This window comes from Lemur catta, chromosome 3 (assembly GCF_020740605.2).
Source record: "Lemur catta isolate mLemCat1 chromosome 3, mLemCat1.pri, whole genome shotgun sequence".
Classification (NCBI taxonomy): domain Eukaryota; kingdom Metazoa; phylum Chordata; class Mammalia; order Primates; family Lemuridae; genus Lemur; species Lemur catta.
This window is the reverse complement of record NC_059130.1, coordinates 43,787,286-43,802,747: the sequence shown is the minus strand read 5'-3', so window position 1 is coordinate 43,802,747 and position 15,462 is coordinate 43,787,286.

Below are 15,462 nucleotides of genomic sequence, written 5' to 3'. Positions count from 1 at the left end.
TTACCAAGACTGAAGATAATGAAAGATATCTGAAGCTGAGGTGGGGAGAGGGGTGGAGTTAGGTCTGGACTAGAGGAGGGTTGTCTCTTCAGCTTGCTCCAGGAGTTGGCTTTTATCATTGTCTAAGGCTGTGGATTTGCACAAACACTGACGATTTTTATACCAGTTCATATATTTCTGGATGTTTGTTAAAGCATATCAAGGGATAATTGAATTTAATAAATATAGTAGGTAACATCTGGAATCCAGATGATACTTTGGACAATCTGGGAAAAAAAAGAAACTGGCTAAATAACTAGGTAAAATGAAGAATTGTATTACTTTTCATATGAATATCATCCCATATATTGTAATGTTATGCTGGAGTCAAGCAAATTGAGGAAGTCCTTTTGCTTACAAAAAGTAAAGTTTCTATAAGTTGAAATTATTGGAATCAAATTTAATTTTTCTACAAAAGTAATATTTTAATCCACAAATATTACCTAAGTAAGGTGTGATCTCCAATATTTTAAAAAATTTCAGATGATTTCAAATATCATAACATAATGGTTAATAAACTATGAAAGACATACCCTATCTACTTCTACTCTATTACTTCTAAAGCTTTCAAAAGTATTCATAAATCAATTTAACTGAATATTGCAGTAGACAATCATCTGTGTTTTTCAAATGTACATAATCCATTTGGATGTCTCATTAGTTTTATTGTGACTCATTATTTTTATTGTATTGCCATTTAAGTATGTATAAACATTAAGTAGGTCTAAATATAACATAAATAAGAGCTCCCATAAAATGATACATTCAAAAGACATTTACAAACTACGTAAGATTACATTAAAGTGACAGATGATATTTAATGAAACCTAATTGCGTCTCTCATCAGCAATGCAATTCTTGCTGTTCTGGGAGGTTGGCATATCTGTTCTTCCAAGCACTTAGGCGAAGACCACATTCTTCTACCACTGTCTCTAATTTGAATTTCTGGGCATCTCAGTTGTCCAGTATGCTGTGAGGCCACTTGGCCTTTAGTTGTTCTGAACGTACAATCTATGTATTTTACCATATTTGGGCCTTATCATCCAGCAATTATTAAGACAGTACCATTGATGCCTATGCCATTTATTCATATATACTTGTTTTTTCTAATTTTTTTACTAATATGAAGATCAATCAAGTTTACATCTTTGTGCCTAAATTTTTTTTTTTTGGTATTTTAGATTATTTGCTTCTAACAGACCCCAATAACGTAAAATAATAACTAAAGGGTATAAATATTCTGAAGGCTAAGGATTTCTGATGCCCAACTGATTTTTGAAAGAATGCCAGCTGACACTTTCTTGTGCAGTTTGTGAGTGTATTTCTCCTACTGCATTTACCACCATTGAGTTTTCTTACTTGACAGGCAGATGTGATGTCTTGTAGATGATTTTATTTGTCCTTAATTTTAAAATTTTTTGAGAGATTGAACATTTTAAAAATATAATTACTAATAGTTTAAAATTCCATTTTGTGAACAATCTGATCTGTCCTTTGCCCATTTACCTATTATGGTCTTAGCGTTTTTTCTCAATAATTTGTACAATCTCTCTCTTTGTCTCTCTGTCTCTCTCTCTCACACACACACACACACACACACACACACACACACACACACACATTTAAATATGTGAAGGATATTGAGGTTATTTAGATATTTGCTTATAATACCTATTCAGAGTCAGTACCCAGATTGTTGTTTGCTTTTTAATTTTGTTTACGGAATATGATTTTTTTCATAAAAGTTAAGCTTTAAGAAAAAAGCTTAAAGAGTTAATAAATATTCATGTACATTTTACTTTAATATATTTATATATATACAAAAATATATTAATTTTTATATGTAATTTTGTTTCAAGTGGAGTTAATATGGTATACCATAAAGTGAGCATCTAACTTTAGTTTTTGCTAAATAATTATCTGTCTCAGCAATTGAAAAGCTTTAAATTCACCACTCACTGGTGATACTACCTTTATCATTTATCACACAATGCATACATTCATATATACACACACATAAACACACACGCATACTCACATTAGGATCTATCTCAGGTTATTCTATTAGGTTTCATGTTTCTTTTTTTCATTTTTGTGGAAGTACCACACTATTGAATTATAGCAAATTAAAAAGTTTTTTAAATATTTGGCAAAGCAATTTGCTCTCAACTCTCTTCTTTTCAAAATTTCTTTAGCCCTTCCTATTTATTTGTTCTTCTAGTTAAATTTTAAAATATTTTGCCAGTATAAAAAGAAAAAATAATGTTTGGTTGGAATTATGATTATATTTACATTAAAACTACAAGCTTCTTAGGAATATATCTTTATAATATTTTCATTTCTCTTTCCTTTATTCAATATTTTGTCATTTTCACATAAATCTTACATATTGATTTTGGAATTATAAGTAGCTTATATTATTTTTAATTGTTAGTATGAATGTGTCTTTTTCCATTGTATTTTCAAGCTCATTAGTACTGGCTGTCCAGAAGAATTAATTACACTATATTATCTTGAATTAAGATACTTTTCTGAGCCTTTATATCAATTCTACTAATTATTTGGTTGATTCTCTTGGGTTTTCCAGTTATATGATCCTGCTATATAAAAAATGAGAATAATGTTCTTACCTTTGTTCAAATCATTACTTTTATTTTCCTGAATCATGTGTTTTTGCCACAGCCTTTGTTTGAAGTGCAATTTAATTTTTTTCCAGCTTTATTGAGGTATAACTAACAAATAAAAAAGTCATTTTATCAAAATGACACTTGCACTTAAATGTTTATTGCAGCACAATTCACAGTCTAAAAGATGTGGAATCTATCCAAGTGCCTATCAGTTCATGAGTAGATTAATAAATTGTGGTATATGTATGCCATGGAGTACTACTCAGCCACAAAAAATGAATTAATACCTTTTGTAACAACCTGAATGGAACTGGAAATCATTCTCCTAAGTGAAGTACCACAAGAATGGAAAAACAAACACCACATGTACTCACTATTAAATTGGAACTAACCGATCAGCACTCATATGCACAGAGGGAAGTAAAGCTCAACAGAATCAAGCAGGAGGGAGGAGGGGATGGGTGAAATCACACCTAATGAATACAATGTATACTATCTGGGTAATGGGCACACTTATAATTTTGATTCAAGCAGTATGAAACCAAAACATTTGTACCCCAGTAATACTCTGAAAATTTTTTAAAAAGTATATATTCAAGATATACAACATAAGGATTTGATGTACATATATGTTGTGAAATGATCACCACAAATTAATTAACATGTACAACACCACACTTAATTACTATTGGGGGGGCAGGTGAGGACACTTCAGATCTACTCTTTTAGCAAATTTCAAGTAAACAGTACACTGTTATTAATTATAATAACCATGCTGTACATTAGAACCTCAAAACATATTCATCTTATATCTGAAAATTGCTACCTTTTGACCATCATCTCCCCATTTGCTCTACCTACCAGTCCCAGACAACCATCATTCCACTTTCTAATTCTGTGAGTTTGACTTTTTTTAGATTCCCCATATAAATGAGATAATACAATAATTGTCTTTCTGTGTCTGGCTTATTTCACTTAGCATAATGTCCTCCATTTTCATCCATATTTTGGCAAATGCAGGATTTCCTTCTTTTATGGCTAAATAATATTCTATTGTGTATATATACCACTTTTCTTTATCTATTCATCCATCAACAGACACTTAGCTTAATTCTAAAACTTGGCTATTGTAAATAATGCTGCAATGAATGTGAGAATACAGATATCTCTTCAAGGTGCTCATTTCATTTTCTTTGGATATACACTCAGTAATGGGATTGCTGAATCATATGGTAGTTCTATGTTTAATTTTCTGAGAACCTCCATACTGTTTTCCATAAAGGCTGTACCAATTTACATTCCCACCACAGTGTACAAGGGTTCCCTTTCCTTATATCCTCATCAACACTTATTATCTCTTGTCTTTTGAAGAATAGCCATTCTAACAGGTATGAGGTGATGTTTCATTGGGGTTTTAATTTTCATTTCCCTGATGATTAGTGATGTTGAACATTTTTTCTTATACTTGTTGGTCATTTGTATGTTTACAAAAAAGTCTATTCAGGTCCTTTGCTACTTTTTAATCAAATTATTTAGCTTTTTGCTATTGAGTTGTATGAGTTCTTTATACATTTTGCATATTAACTCCTTATCTCACACAGAAAGAGAGAGGGGGGGGGGAGCTTGAAAATATTTTCTCCAATTCCATAGATTGTTTTTTCATTTTGTTGATTGTTTCCCTTGCTGTGCACAAACTTTTTAGTTTGATGAAGTCTCCATTGTTTATTTTTGCTTTTGTTGCCTGTGCTTTTGGTGTCATACTCAAAAAATGAATGCCAATATGAATTTCAAAGAGGTTCTTCTCTTTGTTTTCTTCTACAAGTTTTATTTCAGGTCTTACACACTTAATTCATTGTGACTTAATTTTTGTATATGGTATAAGATAAGGATCCAATTTCATTCCTTTGCATGTGGATATTCAGTTTTTCCAACACCATTTATTGAAAAGACTATCCTTTGCCCAGTGTATATTCTTAGAGACTTTATCAAAAATTAATTGACTATATGTGGGTGGGTTTATTTCTGAGCTTTCTGTTCTATTCCATTAGTCTATGTGTCTGTTTTCATGCAGTACTACACTGTTTTGATTGCTACTACTTTGTGGTATATTAAAAATCAGGAACTGTGATATATCAGCTTTATTCTTCTTTCTCAAGGTTGTTTTCACTATTTAGGATCTCTTGTAGTTCCACATACATTTTATAATAATGTTTTTTTCTATTTCTGTGAAAAATTCCATTGGAATTTTGATGAGTATTGCATTGAATGTGTAGATCACTTTAGATGGCATAGACATTTTAATAATATTAATTATTCCAATCTATGAACACTGGATATCTTTCCATTTATGTGTGTCTTCTTCAATTTCTCTCATCAATGTCTTATAGTTTTCATTGTAGATCTGTAACCTCCTTGGTTAAATTTATTCCTAAATATTTCAATTTTTGTAGCTATTATAAACAAGATCATTTTCCCAATCTTTTTCAGATTGTTTGTTATTGGTATATGGAAATGCAACTGATTTTTGTTTGTTGATTTTGTATCCTGCAACTTTGCTGAATTTGTTTATTAGATCTAACAGTTTTTTGGTGGAGTCTGTAGGGTTTTCTATACATATGGCATTGTGTTATCTGCAGAGACAATTTTACTTCTTCCTTTTTGATTTGAATGCCATTTGTTTCTTTTTCTGGTTTGCATGTTCTGTTTAGAGCTTGTAGTACTATGTTGAATATAAGTGGCAAGAGTGGGCACCTTTGTCTTGTTCCTGATCTTAGAGGAGAAGCTTTTAACTTTTTACCATTGAATATCATGTTCACTGTGGGCTTGCAATATGTGGCTTTTATTGTGTTGACGTACTTTCCTTCTGTACCTAATTTGTTCAGAGTTTTTTTCATGAAAGGATGTTAATTTTGTTACATGCTTTTTATGCATGTATTGAAATGATCATATGAGTTTTATCTTTCATTATGGTAATATGGTATATCATATTTATTGATTTGTATATGTTGAGCCATCCTTACATCCCAGGAATAAGTCCCACTTGATCATAGTTCATATCTTTTAATGTATTGTTTAATTTGGTTCGCTAGTATTTTTGTTGAGGATTTTTGCCTCTATAGCCATCAGGGATATTGGCCTATCATTTTCTTTTCTTACAGTGTCCTAATCTAGCTTCAGTATGAGGGTAATGCTGTCTCATAAAATGAATTTAGAAGTGTTCTCTCTTCTTCAATTATTTGGAAGAATTTGAGAAGGATTTGACATTAATTTTTTTTTTTAATGATTGGTAGAATTCACCTGTGGAGCCATCAGGTACTGGGCTTTTCTTTGTTTGGAGTTCTGTGATGACTTCTTCAATCTTCTTACTTGTTGATTGGTCTGTTCAAATTTTCTATTTCTTTATGATTCAGTCTCAGTAGGTTGTATGTTTCCAGGAATCTATTTCTTCAAGGTTACCAATTTGATGCATATAATTATTCACAGTAGTCACTTATGATCCTATGGTATCAGTTCTAATGTATCCTCTTTCCTTTATAATTTTATATATTTGAGTTCTCCCTTTTTATTATTGTTTAGTCTAGTGAATATTTGTCAATTTTGTTTTTTAAAAAATAGTCATTTAAAAAGACAACTTTTAGTTTTGTTGATCTTTTCAATTGTCTTTCTACTTTCCAGATCATTTATTTCTGCTCTGATCTTTCTTATTTCTTTCATTCTACTAACTTTGGACATAGTTTGTTCTTCTTTTTCTTGTTCTTTGAGGTATGCTATTATGTTGTTTATTTGAGATCTTTATTCTTTTTTTGGTACAGGCATTTATTGCTATAAAATTTCTTCTTAGAACTGCTTTTGCTACATTCCATAAGTTTTGCTGTATTGTGTTTCAATTTTTATTTGTTCCAATATAAGTTATGATTTTCCTTTTGGTTTCTTCTCTGACCCACTGCTTGTGCAGGAGTGTGTTTGTTTCCCACATATTTGTGAAATTTGTAAAATTCTCCCTCTTATTGATTTCTAGATTCATACCATTGTGGTTGAAGAAGATACTTGATAAGATTTCAATCTTCTTAAATTTATTAAGACTTGTTCTGTCACCCAACATATAATTTCTCTTGGAGAATATTTTGTATGGACTTGAGAGGAATGTGTATTCTGCTGCTATGAATGGAATGTTCTGTATATGTCTGTTAGGTCCATTTGGTCTATAGGGTTAATCAAGTCCACTGTTTTCTTATTTATTTTCTGTCTGGATGATCTATCCATTGTTGACTGTTGAAGTCTCCTACGATTACTGTATTAGGGTATATTTCATCCTTCACTTCAGTTTTCATAATACAGAATATTTGCTTTATGTATTTTAAGTGTTCCAATGTTGAGCACATATATATTTACAATTGCTATGTCCTTTTGATGAATCTACCCCTTTCTCATTATATAGTGACCTTTTTTGTCTCTTATGACAAATTTTGACTGAAAGTCTATTTTGTCTGATATAAATATAGCCATCCTGCTCTCTTTTGGTTACCATTTGCATGAAATCTCTTTTTCCATGCCTTTATCTGCATTCTATGTGTGCTCTTAAGTCTAAAGTAGGTCTCTTGTAGGCAGCATATTGTGAGAGTTTGCTTTTGTTTTTACCCTTTTAGCTACCCTGTAGATTTTGATTGGAAAACTTAATCTAGATACATTTAAAATAATTATTGAGAGGTAAGGATTTACTATTGCCATTTTGTTCTTTTCTGTTTTATAGTTCCTTTGTTTATTTCTTCCTCTCTTGATGCCTTCCTTTGTGACTTATTGATTTTTGTAGTGGTATGCTTTGATTCCTTTCCCCTCATCTCTTCTGTATCTACTACAAGCATTTTCTTTGTGGTTACCATGTGACTTTCATAAAACATTTTATAGTTATAATAGTCTATATTTTAAACTAATACCAACTGAACTTCTACTAACTTCAAAGTTCAAAACTTTACACTCTTTCTCTTCCTCTGACCATATTTTATGCTATTGCTGTCACACTTTACATCTTTTTGTATTGTGTGTCCATTAACCAATTATTGTACCTATAATTATTTTTAATACTTTTGTCTTTTAACTTTTATACCAGAGTTAAATGTGATGTATATGCCACCATTCCATATTAGAATATTCTGAATTTGACTATATATTTATATTTACTGGTGAGTTTTGGGCATCCATATGTTTTCCTCTTGTTCCTTAGTGCCTTTTTATTTCAAATCAAAGAACTTCCCTTAGCATTTCTTATAAGTTAGGTCTTATGGTGGTGATCTTCCTCAGCTTTTGTTTGTCTGGGAATGTCATTGTTTCTCAATTAATTCTAAAGAACAGCTCTGCCAAGTATAGTATTCTTGGTTGACAGGTTTTGTTTTGTTTTGTTTTGTTTTTTTCAGCAGTTTGAAAGTATCCCACTCCCTTGTGGCTTGCAAACTTTCTGTTGAGACATCTACTGATAGCCTTATGGACATTCCCTTGTATGTAACAAGTCTCTTTTTTCATGCTGCTTTTAAGATTCTCCTTGTTTTTGACTTTTAACAATTAATATAATGTGCTTCAGAGAATTCTTTGGGTTGCTCTTGCTTAGGGTTTGGAATATCTATAACCATCACAAGATTTGAGAAGTCTTAAGCCAGAATTTCTTTAAGTAAACTTTCCCTTTCACTCTCTCTTCTCCTTCTGAGAGTCCTATAATTTATATATTCATATGCTTGATAGTGTCCCATAAGTCCCTTATGCTTTCATTACTCTCTTTCATTCTATTTATTTTTTTTTCCTATTTTATTTTCTTTTTTTTTCATTCTTTCTTTCTTTCTTTCTTTCTTTCTTTTTTTTTTTTGAGACAGAGTCTCACTCTGTTGCCTGGACTAGAGTGCCATGGCATCAGCCTAGCTCACAGCAACCTCAAACTCCTGGGCTCAAGCAATCCTACCACCTTGGCCTCCCGAGTAGCTGGGACTACAGACATGCACCACCATGCCCGGCTAATTTTTTCTATATATTTTTAGTTGTCTAGCTAATTTCTTTCTATTTTTAGTAGAGACAGGGTCTCGCTCTTGCTCAGGCTGTTCTTGAACTCCTGAGCTCAAATGATCCACCTGCCTCGGCCTCCCAGAGTGCTAGGATTACAGGCGTGAGCCACTACACCAGGACTTTTGCTATTTTCAAATGACCTGTTTTCAAATATGATATTGCTTTCTTCTGTGTGATTGAATCTGCTGTTGAAGCTCTCAATTGGATTTTTTAGTTCTGTCATTATAGTGTTCAGTTCCAGGATTTATGCTTTGTTACTTTTTATGATTTCTGTTTCTTTACTAACCTTCTTCTTTTGTTCATGCATTGCTTTTCTAATTTTATTTAATTGCCTATCTGTGTTCTCTTTCATCTTATTGAGCTTCTTTAATATGATTATTTTGAATTCTTTGACAGGCAATTTGTAGATCTCTATTTTCTGTGGTCAGTTACTGGAGATTTATTAGTCTCCTTTGGTGGTATTATGTTTGCCTGATTCTTCATTATTTGTGAAGAATTGTATTCATGTCTGTGCATTTGAAAAAGCAAACACCTCTTCCAGTCTTTACAGACTGATTTTGGCAGGTAAAGACCTTCTTCTCTTGGGTGCCTGGGCTAATGAGATTTCCTTTAGTATTATATCTGAATGAATTTGGAGCTGGGTCACATGGGCAACACTAGGATCTGCCATTGGCTGACTTGTTACGAGGGGCTCAAGCAAGCCCCTCTGTCTGGTTCCTGGATGAACTGGCCCACCTCCAGGAACTTGGTAGTAGGATTGGCTCTGGTATGAGGTTCCACTACAGAATCTACAGATGGCAGACCTTTTACCAAGTGAACAGATGGGTATGGCTTCTTCTGGGTCTGTGGGAGGGCACCTTTTGTGCTATTAGGTGGCTCCCTGGGCAGGACTGGTCCAGGACCATGGCTAGCAAGACTAGGACTGAGTCACAGGGTTGCTTTAGTGTTCACAGCCAACACTGTGGTCTGGAGGCCTGGCTCTAGGTGCATATATAGGCATGTCCCTAAGCTGGTCCCTGGGAGGGAAGAACTGCTCCAAAACAACAGCTGAAAGGGGCTGGCACCAAGTTACAGGGCCTTTTCAGGATTTTCTGTGAGACCAAATTTAGCATGTCATAGATAGGTATGTCTTCCAGTGGATCTTTAGGCAGGCAGGACTTCTCTCAGAACACAGCTGAAGGGAGTGAGAGATGAAATACAGGGCTGCTTCACAGTCCAAAGCCAAAAGCAAGGTCATTAGCTCTGTTGCCCAAAGGACAATGGGTGTTATTTCTCCTGGTTTGCTTGGCAGGTAGTTCTGGTGACAGGACTAAGACCAAATATAACTATAGCCAAGTCCACAGGGGGACAGGGCCATTTTCTAGGTCTGGAACTGGGAACACAGTCAGCAAACATCCCACCTGGGCATGGGTCTGCCCTCTCAAAATGACCCTCCTCAATCTTAGACTCCACCAGGGTTTTGCAACCTCCTACCTAAATCCCAAAGAGCCCCCACCAAGGCATTTTTATCCATGAGTGGCTGCAAAATTATTACTGCTGTGGGGGAATATTAGTGTGGAAGCTCCTATTCTGCCATCTTGTGGAATAATTTTAAATAATCATGGTGATAATATTCTATTCTTATTTTAGATTTTCTTATAATATTCTTATAGATTTTAACAGAAATGCTGCTTCTGCTTTACCATTAAGGTGGTTAACTTTCATTGGAAATAGATTGCTATTAGTTAGCTGTTGTTCTATTCATAGTTATGATTGAAATGTTGAATTTTATTGACATCTTTTGACTGGTAATAATATGATGTTTTTCTTGTGTGACTTATTAAAGTTATATAATATTCACAGATGGCCTAATATTAAAACTATCATTGTAATTTTCTACAAACTAGGTATCACTGGAAATTGATTTGTTAGCATTTTACTAAAAATTTTTACATCTATCATTAGGAGTGATTTCAGTTTGAAATGGGATTTACATAGATTGTAAACATCAATTGACTAATTTTAAATATTTTCCTATGCTATTGAATAATTTAGGAATCTTGGAAATTGTCTTTTTCTTAAAATTTTGAAAGAATCCTACAGTTAAAATCATCTGAAATCCACACAGTTTTAAGAATTATGTTGCCATAAAAATGAAGGAGAAGGGAGATGCCTTGGCAGGTATCTGTAGTTCTAGCTACATGGGAGGTTGACGCAGGAGGATTGCATGAAGCCAGAATATTAAGGCTGTAGTGAGCTATGATAACACCACTGCACTCCAGCCTGAGCAACATAGCAAGATCCCATCTCTTTAAAAAAATGAGAAAGCTCTCTATGTACTGACGCAGAGTGATTTCCAGGTGATGTTGTTAAGTGAAAACAAAATAAGATGTAGAACAGTGCAGGTGTTACCTTTTGTGTAAGAAAGAAAAAGAAATGTATTATATGCTATAGAAGTATATAAAATATAGCCTCATTTTTGGGAAATATACACATATGTACACACACTATATATATTTGTGTAGTATAAATAATTCTATTATATCACAAAATATAAAGATTTATGAATATATACATATTTGGGGGGGAAAACAAAAAGACAAACCAGATATAAAAGAAAATTACTTTATAGGAGGTAGGAGGAATGGGTGAAGTGGATAGGGATGGGAATGAGACTCCCCAACTACACCTTCTTGTGTAATTTTGATTTGTATAGTTATTATTGAAAGCATAAAATTAAATCAAGAAAAAGAAATAAACCAACCAATTGAAACTGATGCAAATGAACTTATTTGCATGACAAATTAATAATATAACTATGTTGCGGGGAGTTAGCTTCGCTCCCTGCAAAGAGGTTTTTCTTCCGATCAGGTCTCTCAGGCAGTGATCATCGCAAAGGATGAAAAAATAGTAGGAAACAGAAATAGAAATAAAATAATAATAATACACAGAGCCAAAGATATAGTTTATAAAGTAAAGGTTTATGAAATTAGACAAAGGAGGAGTCCGGAAGGTATATATTTCTCCCTCGGAAATATAACAAAGACTGAAACTCCACACAGGTATTATATAGGGTAGATACAGGCTCCCGTTGCCAAGGGCAATGGGTTTTACATACTAACAGGCAGTTTAGTTTAGGGTCAAAGTCTTCTAAAAGGCTACTACAGATCCTTTAACTAACTCTATCTAGGTGAACGATGAGTTACAAAATCTTTTTAGGGCAAACTTCTAAGTTTTATGATAAGGCTATTACTTTAGCAAAAAACAGAGACATCTTGGCCCTGGTAATTGTGTTTTTGGAGACAGAGACGATCTCTGTGCCTTGTGTTAATTACTTTAACCGCATGGTTCCCTCTGGGCCCAGCTTGGGCATTAGCATATCTATTTGATCAGCTCTCATCTCTGGTGGCCTTTGTTGGTCAGCTTCTGGCAACCTGTGGCCCTAGGTGAAGCCTGTCTTGTCTTTCAAAACAGGTGAGAACCATAGGCCCAGTTTACAGCTGTCTCTTTGAAATCCAGCTGTTACTGATCAATGAGATGCCCTCCTGAGGCGAGGCAGCTTTTGAACTAACACATTTATCTTTTCTTTAAGGCAAAGCCTTATTTGACTTCTGAAATCAAATCTTGTCTCCAAAAATACAGGGGGCATTTCTATAACTCAGTATTCTTAGGCTCAACACTATATGATACTATAATTACTTTGAGCAACTTAAGAACATGGTACTTTGACTTGGCAAGATATAGTCTAAGGATAAAAAATCTGTAAAGAAACATTCATTTTTACTTGGGAGGTTTATTGTTATTGTATATTTATATCATAATTTTAAGACTATGACATGTATTATTTAGATGAAAGCAAATAAGTAAAAATATTAATACTAATATATTAATGCTATTAGGCATCAAGGTTTTCCAGGTAAAAGAAAGGTAGAACAAACATAAAATTGTAAAAGGTTAAGATAAACTCTCTTATATTAGCTTTGAATTGAAAATACCCCCATAATATCCTGAACTAAAAATAAATAAATAAATAAATAGGAAATGTCAACATTGTCACTATGAACTTGTGATTTAAAAAAAAATTTATTTGCTAGCTCTAAGTAAAGGCCAAGAATACATGATATTCCATGTCTTCTTGGTCTCTAGTACACATTTCTAGTGGTTTCTAAATACCATTACTCACGAAAGAAATCATGCCTCATTGATGAAATGGTGGACTCCAGGGGACAAGAAAAAGATAAGATGAGCCTAGGACATCTAATTTTTCCACAAGCCAAAGATGTGCTAAAGGCCCATGCAGTTATGTCAAAGGGTCACCAGAGTCAATTCAAAGTGACTTCTACTAGCCAACTTTGAGAATCAAAAGGAATAATAACTGCAAATAATCGTAGCATGCTCAACAATTTTTAAAAAATAAAATCATAAATCCTTGGTGGTATTCACAATGAAAGGATGAGAAGAGAGACAGAGACAGAAATTGACAAAGATAGGCAGAGACAGGCAGAGAGACAAATGTCAGCCAGTAAATGTTGAAGGAATACTAGAAGTGGCAAATCACCATTTTGCAAGCCCTAATGTAATAACTGAATCCAGAAAAAGTCATTAACAGATGTTAAAACAATTAAATGAAAAGCTGTTGGAGAACAGAATATACTCCCTACGGCCATATCACCCTGAACATGCCAGATCTTGTCGGATCTTGTAAAGCTAAACAAGGTTGGGCCTGGTTAGCACTTAGATGGGAGAACAAAATATTTACATGGTAAAATTACCCCCCATGGATTATTTGCTAATTACAAAGAGAAAATATGCCTTTATATTTTGATGTGTGCTAGTCATTCAAAAAGAATTACCCTTGATCCTGTTTGGAAATTACACATTGATAATTATCAATCTTCTGTTGTTTTCAATCTGTTTCAGTTATCCAATTTTCTTTGACTTATGTTTGGTAACTTATATTTTTCCAGAAAATAATTTATTTCACTCAGAATTTCAAATCACTGCCATAAATCACTGAGTCTCAACTAGAGGGCCATATTAACATCACCAAGGAATACTTTTTAAGTACATAAGCCGAGGCCACCATTGGAGAGTCTACTGGTATGAAGCCCAGGCACCTGTAATACATAAAAGCTACCCCAAAAGATCCTATGCTCATCCTTGGTTAAGAACCACTAACAAAGATATTCTCTTTACATTTTTACTTTGTCCCATACTTTTTTCTTACTGTTCATTTTACTTTTTCTTTTTTATATTATATCGGTCAAAATCTGTTTATTTTATTAGCTTTTTGCCCTAAGCACAAGGCATTAGATTTATTAATTCCATTGTTTCTGTTTCCTAATTCAATGATTTCTGTTTTTGTCTTTATTACTTTCTTACACCAATTTTCTTTAGCACTATTTTTTATTTTGTGATATTTTTTGTTTCTCTTAATTTTAGGAAATATATAATTTGCTCATTTTAACTTTTCTTTTTAATTAAAGTATTTAAAGTTAAGTAATGTATTTACTTTAAACTACAGTGTAAATATCTGCTATTATATAATTTTTATTATTTTTCATTATAATGAAATACATCCTTATTGTATTATTTGCTTTCCTCCATGGTTTAAAATTTTGAACCACAAATTAGAGGGTTCTCTTAAATTTCCAAGTGCTTATAGGCTTTCTTCTTTTTCCATTTAAATTTTCTTTTTGGTTTCTTCTCTTATTATACCATGCTTTAAAAGTGTTTTTTAAATGTTTTGCTTTTTCATTCTTCCAGGAAAAGTGTTTTTTATAAAACTGTCATTGTGTTTCTAAGAGACTTTTAAAATACGCATATTTGGCTGCCAGTTATTAAATTCATGAAGGTTCATAATAATCATGTCTCCATTTGGGGTATTAGCTATTAAATACTAAACCTCCTCAACCTAGCCTCCAGGTCCTAAGCCACCTTCCCTGGCTGCCCTCGAGCCTCACCACCCTCCAGTCTTCCTTCCCTCTACACTTCTATCACTCATCTTTCGGTGTTCAAACACACCCTACTTTACCTACCTCAGGGACTTTGCACATGGGTCACCTTCCTTGGATGTATCTTGTCCAAATGCTTTATGTAGCTAATACCAATTCTGTTTTCAAGTCCAAATCTAAATATCACTTTTTTTCCTACATTCAATCTACAATACACAATCTAAATTCAATACTCCTGTAACTGTCCTATGGCATCTGGTAATAGCTTTCCTTCCTAGTACTGATCACAGTTAGCAATTCTTTTTCCATTCGAATAGAATATAGTGTAGTATCTCTGTATAGTATTAGTCTTTCCAGCTTGTCTATAAGCTCCACAAGGTCATGGATTGTAACTGTTTTGCTCACCACTGTATCTCCATTTACTAGTACAGTGCCTGGTCCATAGTAGACATCACTTCTTAACATATATAAACATACATAGTCAAGAAACTCACCCACCTGACTATAATCTAGAAGAGGAGAGTAATTTAAACTGGGTCACTCAATTTCTAACAATGAAGAGAAATTTAAAATATATATATATATATATATGTTCAAATAAAAACAAAGCTAAGCACCTGTTTCCTATTCTGATCACTGTTTCTCTTCTGTCCTGCTATGAACACACAAATAAATGAAGAATGTATCTATGTATATGGAGTTTTAGTGAGATTTACGTTCTAGTTTTACTGAAAATGTCTTGATTTGTATGACAGACAGAAATCATGCAATTTGACCTCTACTCTGCTTATAAACTTAATTGTTTACTTTCAGCT